We start from the raw sequence: 9,461 nt of genomic DNA, 5'->3' as shown, positions 1-9,461 counted from the left end.
AGGAATGATAATTTTTTGTCACCTATCGTTACCTCTATGCGTGGCTCCTCCGCACTATTAGGTGTTACTGACAGGATGGGACACACCAAGGCCGTCTGTGGGCTGTCCTATTGGGGGTACAATGATTGGCCATTCCCTGTGTAAGGGTTGTGTCCCAACACTGTCACCCTACCCAATTGCGTTTGTTGAGTTTGGGGTGGTTGTATTAGCGCTACTTGTTGTTGTGGCAGTGGCTGTTGTTGTGTTATTTGTTGTTGTGGCAGTGAATATGTTTGTGGCTGCTGTTGTGTTGTTTGTTGTTGTGGGTCACTTCCTTGTTGTGACATCTGCTGTTGTTGTATGCCCTGCTGTTCTTGTGAGGTCCTAGGTTGTGCTTGTTCATTCCATGCTGGTGTTCCTGGCCTGACCCTACACGTACGTGACATGTGTCCTAATAGTCCGCAGCTCCAACACACGGGTGGTTCCCTGTTTTGCCATGGGAAGCTCCCTGTGTTGTCCTGGTATACGGGTTGCCCTGTGGGGTAGGAATTTCTAAGTCCCCCCGCCTGTTGTTGGGTATTATATCCGTATCCTCTCCCTCTCATAAATCCTCCTCTCCCCCTGTTATAACTATAATACCCAGCTCCTTGCATTGGGTACCCTCCTCCCATGTTTGGTGCGTGTAATTGCAGAGGCGGCACTTGCTGTATTACACTTTGTGGGGGTGCTATTTGAGCGGGATCTTGTGCAGCCACTACTTGCGTGGGGCTTTGAGCCATTGGTGTGGGCGTAGTTATTAGTGCCCCTTCCATTGTGTATTTAGTAAGTTTTTTCTGTACTAGTTTGGCCTCTTCTGTTTTCCTGTCCTCTTCCTTTTGTTTCATTTTTCCTTGCCATGTCCTGCAGTGATGTACTATAGTCAGTTGTATTTCTGGCCATGGTTTTGCTTCCATTCCCACTACTTTCTTTAGTTGTTTCTGAACTCCTTCTGGGAGCCCTTGTACTAGTATATGATAAAATATGGCTGGTGTTTTGTCCCATTGTTCTCTAGTTTCCATGCGCCACTTCTCTTGAATATCCTGGATATAATCAACAGGATCCTCATTCTCACGCATCTTACGGGAAGTAATGGCTCCTATGTCTGATGTGTCTGGGTACTGTATGTACTCTCAGTGCCTGCCATAGCGCATGTCTGCAGTTTGCAAATGGTGCCCCATCATGCGATGTGTTCGTTATTGTTACCCCATGGAATCCCGCTCTCTTCCAAATGTCATCCGCTCTATCCCCTAATATTGATATTAACAGGCCCTTCACATCTCCTACTGCTAGTTTCTGTCCTGCGGTGTGTTTTTCCATTTCATATATCCACTTACCCGCACCTCCACTTAGTGATGGGAGCCTACATTTTATATTTTCTTTATCCGTATGTTTCCAAGGTACATACTGTGGTCTAACCCCTCCTCTCTCCAACAGTGGCATCAAGTTGTGTCTTGTGTCCCCCTTTACGTTCCATAATATCGAGTCCTCACACCCCTCCTCTTCTCCCATTTCCTTTACCTCTTCAAGTTCGTCCTTATTACCCCTGCTCCTACCTCCTTCTCCGTCCTTTCCCCTTTTTTCATCATTTCCTGTGTTTAATGTGGGCATGTTTATTTGTCTGTCTTGTCTGCGACTAGGGAGGTCTCTAAGTCGACATGCATAGGGAGTCAGTTCGTCCATGAAGGGCGCGAGCTTTATTTTGCGCAGCGAGCGTGTGGCGATTGAGCATGTAGGGTGCGATGGGGGAGGGCGTGATGGAGATGGGGATGGCGTGGTTTCATGGGTTTGTTTTTCCACTAGTTTTTGCACCCCCTCTTCACTTCTCTCCAGCTGCTCCCTTCTCCTACTGATCCATGGCGAGTCTATGTTTGTTCGAGTGAGGTATAGCTTATCTAAGCTTTCCCTTTCACTCTTTCTTCCTTCCCTCTTTACTCCTTCTTCCTCCTCACTGCAAAAGTCAGTCATAAAGGGTATCCCCCACTCTGCCTTTTTCCCTTTTATTGTTACTGTTTCTAAGTCTATTAGGTCCATTTCTCCTTTTCCTTTGTTATCAACTGCTCCCCCTAGTGCTGATGTTGTTGCTACTTCTCTACTTCTATATAAATCCCCCCATTTTTCACTCTCCCTACTCCTCCCTTCTCTTTCTCCTTCACTCCTCTCCTCCATCTCCCTACTATTTTCCTCCCTTTTCCTTTTTAATTCCTCCATCACTTCGTTGCTCATCTGTTCCAATATTCTTTCATCCTCTTTCTTCCTTTCCCATTTCACCCTTTCTCTTTCTATTACTTTCCCCTCTTCATATTTCTTAGCTGTCTCTGATAGTACCCTCCTCCTCCATATTGCCATTTCCTTTTCCTTTTCTTCTTCTTCCTTCTTCTTTTCTCTCAGCACTACTCTTGACACCCTGTCTGCTGCTGCTTTTACCCTTTCAGCTTCTCTCCTTTGCTCCTCATTTCGTTCCCTTAATTTGTCCAATTCGTCCTTACCTTCTTTCCTTTTCCTCACTCTCTCTCTTTCCTCCCTCTCAAGCTGTTTGATCAATTCATTCTGCTCATCCCTTAGTTTTGCTAACCTTTCCTCCAAAATCTCTTCCCTTTGTCGTAATAGCTCCTCCCCCCTCATCTCACTCTCTCTTGTACTATCCTCGTCTGTTCTCTTTACTACCTCCCTCTCTTCTCCAGTTAGTGAACCTCGTAATTTTAATAATATCTGTGCAGCTACCCACTCATCATTTCCTATCTCTACAGTCTGCTCTTCTCCAATCCTCCCCTCCCCCATTGGTATCTTCCTATGAGCCACATATGGTGGAGGGCTGTATGCCGGGTTCGAGTATCCTTCAGCCGCCCTTAACTGTCCTTCTATTTCTCCTAATTCTCTTAAAGGGTACAACCCTCCTCCCTCTGTTTTCACTCCCGGTGTAATGGGTATCTCATTGCTCGGTTCCTTTTTTATGTCGTCTGATTTATCAATCTTTTCTCCTCCCTGTCCTCCGTTCCTCGTATTCTTTGTGCTCTCACACCCCTCTTCCCCATCCGTTCCTTCTTTCTTAATCTCTTTTTCTTCCGGTGTTTCCCCCATAGTGAACATTCCATTTGGTCCTGGTCGGGACCCCTGGAACATCCTCCATAAGTTAAACACCTCCACATGGTGTGCCAACTTCTTCCCCTTGTATGTATTGTGCAGATGGTTTAGCAGTGAATGTTGGGCATATGGATCGAAACTACCATTAGGCGGCCATGGTGTTAACATTTTGTTGTCCGTCCCCTGGGTCCACTCTATACTGTACTTAATTAATTTCTCCCTATGGGGTGGGAGTGTGGTGCATATGTGTTGTAGTGGGGTAGTGAGGGTGTTCCCCCACCCTCCCGACCCTGTCCCGTATGACATAGTGGCGCTCCCCTTGTTACCCTTCCCTTCACTAGCAGTTTACAATATACAACCTTATATTGTTTACCTGGCCCCGCAAGTGTGGGGACTTACGACAATCCTTTGACAGAATATGCAGTAAAACTTATTAAAAACATAGAACAAAATATATATATGTATCATTTTATATTGTATATTCCTTCCCCTACGGCCCCCTGCGGCCGAAGCGCACGCAGCCCCCTGCGGCTGCGTACCCCTTACGACGCTCTTATACAGTCGTCCTGTTTCCCCGTTCTCCTCCTCCTTTTACACTTGCCGTGGCCGGCGTTCTCCGTGCGCAGCCACGCCCCTCTCCCCTTCTCCTCTTCCGATCCACTCGTCTATCGTTTATTTACGTATCCGCTCCCTTATCATATTTCTCTTCCCCACCATTCTCAAAAGTTCCTTGTGCTCGCTATATCCTATTAAATCCCTACTGGTGACGTCACCGATTTCTTCGAGCTACTGGTACATTCTTATTATGTTCTTTAAGTTGAAAATACACTTGCAATCTACCCCGCTAACCCTACAGCTGTCTTCCTGTCTCTCCTGGAACAAGGTAATCAAATCAATAATATAATCGGACTGCGCACGCTGCGTCGCCTCGCGTGTGATACGCCCCTCAACAGGAGGGCTTAACCAGCCAATTATCTTCTGTATTGGGCAACTAGGCAACTAGCTACCGTCTACAGGGAAACGTCATCTACCTATCGAGTTTCTTGCTCGAACAATAGGGATCCTCGTCTACTCATTGATCAATAAATGCCAAATCGTAGGAAACCACACACCCACCCTCACACGTAGTCGCGACTTAGGCCAATCAGTGTCTTACGAGCGGCCGCACGTGATGTTTTCGTGCCCCGCCCCCCTCTTTCGCGTAACGTAGCCGACTGCTCTCGCACTCGTTTCGCTACCATTAATTCCATTTCCAACAGTTGTTATACCTTCGCCGCGCATCTGCACAACACCTCCCTCCTCCCTTATTTACTTCCTCCCCCTCCCTCACAATTTCGCATTGCTTGTTGTGCGTGTCATGCTCACCAAGTTCTCTCGATGCAGGGCCGCTCGACTGCGTGCACCCCTCCAAGCGGCTCGCCACCTCCCCTCGTCTGGACCACGTCTGGACACTCGCCGACCGCGGGCGGGATACTTCTCAACCGGCTCCCGAGGGCCAATATCCGGATTGCGCTGTCCGGTCTTCTCGCAGCTCCGCGATGGTCCTGTAGTCCTCAGAAGGGGGCAACGGCAGAGGGGGCCGCGCCGCCGGGCCTCCTCGCAACGGGAGTGCCTGGAAAAAGTAAAAAATAAAAAGTCGATCTTAAACAGATCTCAGCAGTGCCTCCAACTTGTCGGGGGAAATTCTGCCGGGGTCGGCCGGGCCGTCCGCAGACCTCCGGGCAGGGAGGCCCCAACTCCTCCCGTATATCCCAGATGAGATAGAGTATGAGACACACACAAGGAGCAAGGTGACTCTGCTGTTTATTAGACAAAACGGCAGGGATGGGTCAAGGAGCGTACGCGTTCGTCCTGACACACACACAATCGTGGGGCTTGCAGGCCCTTTTACTGTATCATGACGCGCTACTTGCGTCACTTCACTTCAGAAAGTTAACAAAAAACCTATCGCCACTCTTAATTGGTTGCTCGAGTGCTTTGTTAATGTCCACGGGAGCTCTTGTTTGAGGCCTACTCGGCCTGGTGCATAAGTAGTCCGTTTGGTGCATAGGTGCTTTAGGTTATAGTGGCATATAGTTCCATGACCAGTATCGTGTCTCCATTATACCTCTCATGGTGGTAACGGGTTTCAAGAGAAGCGTGAGCAAGCTTTATAGATGAGTTCATGACGCGTCTTGCGTTTCTGCATTCTGAAAGCCTATGTAAAAATAATAAAGATGCACGTCCGTGAATATGCCTGTCGCCTACGTCATAGCACTGAGTATATTCTTCGTGTAGATTGGTGTGGGAATGTTCAGTGTGTATATTTGTACAGATGTGCTTCCCGTTGTCTAGGTCGTCATGGCATCTCTAACGACGTGTAGATTTTAGTCTAGTTGATCCGTGCCGCAGGTGTCGGCATGGCCAGTGCGGGCTGCTGGGCAGGCAGATGGACACATCCGTATGTTCCTGTACCAGGGTACCTGGTCGTCTGGTAAATGGACAAACTCTTCTCGCGGCGGGTGTCTGGGTCGTGACCCTCTAGGCCAAGCGCGAGAGGTGAAGGACGGGAGCCTGGTCTTCCATTCTCCCACTTCAACTTGTTTCGCTAATGTGAGTGATGAGTCCAGGTAAAAACCAAGGGATTTCACTTCTTTGGACAATTTTATGAGGTTACCATTGATGTTGAAAGTTTTGAAGGTGTTGTTTAGTTTTGTAAGGTGGAGTTGTGAGCCTAAGAGGAGCAGCTCTGTCTTTTCATCATTAAGATCAAATGCTGCAGAAAGGTCAAGCAGGAGTAGTAATGCTAGTTTTCCTTTTTCTTTCAGCTCATCCATTTGGATTTTTAAGTCGAAAGGAGCTGTTTCCCTCCCTTGTCTAGGGCGGAGGCCAGATGGTCGTAAGCCAAGGAGGTCATTCATTTCCAGGTAGTTTTGTATTTGTAAGTAGGCCACTCTGTCTAGTATTTTCAATAAGAATGGCACTATTGTGATAGGTCAGTAGTTTGTAGGTGTATTTGGGTTCAGGGAAGGTCTTTTTAGGGGGGGAAGTACCCAAGCAGTTTTGAGGTCACTTGGGACAATATTGTTTACAAAAGATGCGTTAATTAGGTTTGTGATGAATGGGGTGAGTTTGGTGGCACAGTCCTTGATGACCGTGGCCGGGCACGGGGCGCCTTGGCACCTTGAGGGTTTAAGGCCAGAGCATATGTCTCAGGTCAAAAGATCGTAAGGTATGGTACATCCGATCATCAATACTCGTTATGGGACCTCAGCAGAGTGCCATAGGATAGGCCTGTGTAGCCTTCAGTACATGTATAGAGGGCAATACACAAGAAGTGTAGCAAATACGCTCAGCAATGTACATTTGTGACCTCAGCAAAGCAGTAGGTGTGGCTTGAGTAAAGCGGATGAAATGCAGCAAGTACGCTTGTCAAAACAAGTTAAGGGATCCCTATAAAGGCAGTGAGCCTAGCGTGCTCAACATTAAGAACATAGTAAAGGGCATTTAAGCATTCAAAGTGGTGAATACAAGCAGTAGGTGTGGCCTAAGTAAAGCACATGAAAGGCAGTAGGTACACTCATCAAAACAGGTTAAAGGATCTATATAAAGGCAGTGGGCCTGTGGCTCGGAGGTAGTCTTCATGGAAGATGCCATGAGAGGTGCAGACTGGTCACATAGTCATTAGGGTTGAATGTTGAACTAGCAGGATAAGGTGGTCGCTGTTGGGTGCTGAGAGGTATACTGAGGTTTTACTATGATAGTCTCAGCCTACTGACAACGTGAAAGAATCATAGTGTTAAAGTTGGAACGGCTTGCAAGGGCTGATTGCTTGTGCCGATTGCCGGCAACCGAGGCACTGCACTACATGACATAGTTCGGATAGTAGTGCTAGTGCTCGGGTGCCGCGGAATAGGACCGTCACTCTGTAGGCAACCTGCCCCCTCGCTCGCAGTAGATCAAGGGTGGGTTCCATTACTATCCCGCTACATACTTCGTACCTTAAGATGAGTTTAAACAATGCAGGATCAACTTGAGTGGACACCGCTCGGTCCGTTATTCACAAACAAGAAAATGCATCTAATTTTCCCAGGTCCCTGCAACCTGTCACCAGTTGCCATTCGTCCAACATGGACCACAGCAGACCACACTCTGCTTTGCACTCTGTGCGCGGAGTGTGTAATTATAGTAGACAAAAATAACAGACTCCAGGGATGAGCAGAGAAGCCTCCGCAGCAGACCACACTCTGCTTTTCACTCTGAGCCGCACTGCGCATGGGGAGTGTGTAATTATAGTTGGGGGTCAATGAACAGACTCCAGGGATCAGGAGGACAGTCTCCACAGCAGACCACGCTCTGATTTGCATTCTGTTCCGTGTGGGGAGTGTGTAAATATAGTTGCAATCAATAGACAGAAAGAACAGACTCCAGGGTTCAGCAGGGCAGCCTCCACAGCAGACCACACTCTGTTTGTACTCCTCTCCGCACTCCTTGCAGGGAGTGTCTAATTTTAGTTGCAGTTGCCGTCAATAGACAGTAAGAAAAGACTCCAGGGATCAGCAGGACAGTCTCCACAGCAGACCACACTCTGCTTTGCACTCCGCTGTTACTAAACATAGTGTGTAAAAGAAGTACAGCTATGATATTCTTTTGCACACCCAAAGCTAGATGGTTCTAGGTCAACAGAGATGGCTATAAGCCATTGATGTTTGTAGGAGTGCTATTCAATCTAGAAGTGCTGAACATCGTGTGGGCCATGGCTAACAATGCTTGCATTGGGTGAGCCAAGGTTTCAGATTTCTTTTGAATCCCTTGGGATTGTGTCAGAGACGTAGAGAGGGTAGGGCCGGAGGAGCAAGGCCCACCCAAAATCTGTAGATGTCCTCCCAGCAGCACTATGTGGGCATTTACAGATGTTAATGTCACTGCTGTGGGACCAACTACATTAGTTTCTGTCCTCACTTGTTAGACACTCCTGGCTACCCCTCTGGATTTTGTTCTGTTTTTTTGTCGAGAGGAAGGTTTTTCCAATGTTTAGTAACTCACACTGCAAAGGATCACCCTCCCAGTTTCATTCTCTTTGACCTCAGTAGTATTAGACCATTGTTCTCTGTCCATCTTAACACTATTAGACCATTGTTCTCTGTCCATCTTAACACTCTCCTAGAGGTGTATTGTATAAGTAAAAGTTTCGATATTGTGCTAAACAATGTCCCCAACATGGAAGCAAAGTGGTAGAGGACTCTGTGGGGAATTTGGTTCTCTATGGAGAGCTAAGTGAAGGCTTTCATGCCTGGTAAAATATGATTCCAAGGCTTAAGACCAAGAACAAGCCTTGTTTTGTTTAAGAAGCAGTTTTAATAGAGGATTTTTGTTTAACACCAGATACTGGTTATTACAGTAGTCGAGGCAGGCCAGCACGAGTGCTCTGGTAACTACGAGTTTGTGATTTGTGTACAGGTAGGTCATGATCTTCCTGAAGCAATATAGCTGGAAGTGGGGCATGTGTGCCTCTGAGTCAATCTGAAGTTGCACTGACATTTTATTGTCAAAGAGTATTCACAGATTTTTCATTTGGGCCGATTGGATAGAGGGTGGCTTATATGTTAGCAAGCAGTGGAAAGTACATGTCTGGAAAGAGTTTAAAAGCATGTACACAAAGAAATATGCCAAATAACAGTGCCCTAACGCATACACCTAACTCACAAATTCTGACCCCCAGTGTAACAGAATTGCCACTGTGCTTTCTGCTAAATTCAGGCTCCCCTTTTTCTTTAAAAATAGGCAACTAGTGCCATAATGCTGAAACTTTGGACTGGTGCAAATGTAGGTATAGGGGACAAGAGCATATTGTAAATATCCATTGTTTTAATGCACGTGTGTACCCAGCAATGTTTGCCTTAGTGCAAGTATCTCACAAATGTTTTTCAGCAGATTTCATAAAACAATGATGGTGTGGGTGCACATATTGTCCAGTATGGTAAATGTGTTAACTCGCTCATTATTTAATTTAACTATGCATGTCCTAATATCAAAAATATATGAGTATCGGTATCGTGCATGTCACAATACAATACAAACATTATTAAAACATGTCAAAACATATTTCTTTTTCTCTCGCGCAGTCTATTAAAATTTTATCCAGCTGCAATTCAGAGAGTGAATCTAAATAAAACTCTTGCCAACATTTATTAAAACATTGCAGCAAAATCATTGAAAATAATACAGCAAGGCGTGACCTATAAAGAGTGTACTAGGACATGGGTCGTTTTCATGTGATGCACAGTTGCTGTGAGTCATTGGAACATTGTTATAGGAAAACGCATTTAAAGAAAAGAAACATGCATTTGCGTAAAAATTCAGAAAGATGCATCTGTGCGCAG

At 46.4% G+C, this 9,461-nt stretch overlaps 1 long non-coding RNA gene across 1 annotated transcript in view; it reads left to right on the top strand.

Annotated features, from left to right (window-relative positions):
- The first annotated feature begins 5,909 nt into the window (after positions 1–5,909).
- LOC138473699 (uncharacterized) overlaps positions 5,910–9,461 on the top strand; it is a 133,951-nt gene continuing 130,399 nt past the window's right edge. Inside the window, exon 1 of the long non-coding RNA XR_011268862.1 lies at positions 5,910–6,005. This is a non-coding gene — a long non-coding RNA (uncharacterized lncRNA). The remainder of the gene's footprint in view (positions 6,006–9,461) is intronic.

Source organism: Ambystoma mexicanum, chromosome 8 (genome assembly GCF_040938575.1).
Source record: "Ambystoma mexicanum isolate Mex_15411 chromosome 8, UKY_AmexF1_1, whole genome shotgun sequence".
NCBI classification, from domain to species: Eukaryota; Metazoa; Chordata; class Amphibia; order Caudata; family Ambystomatidae; genus Ambystoma; species Ambystoma mexicanum.
The sequence above is the reverse complement of the archived record's forward strand: the minus strand, read 5'-3'. Positions and strand labels throughout refer to the sequence as shown.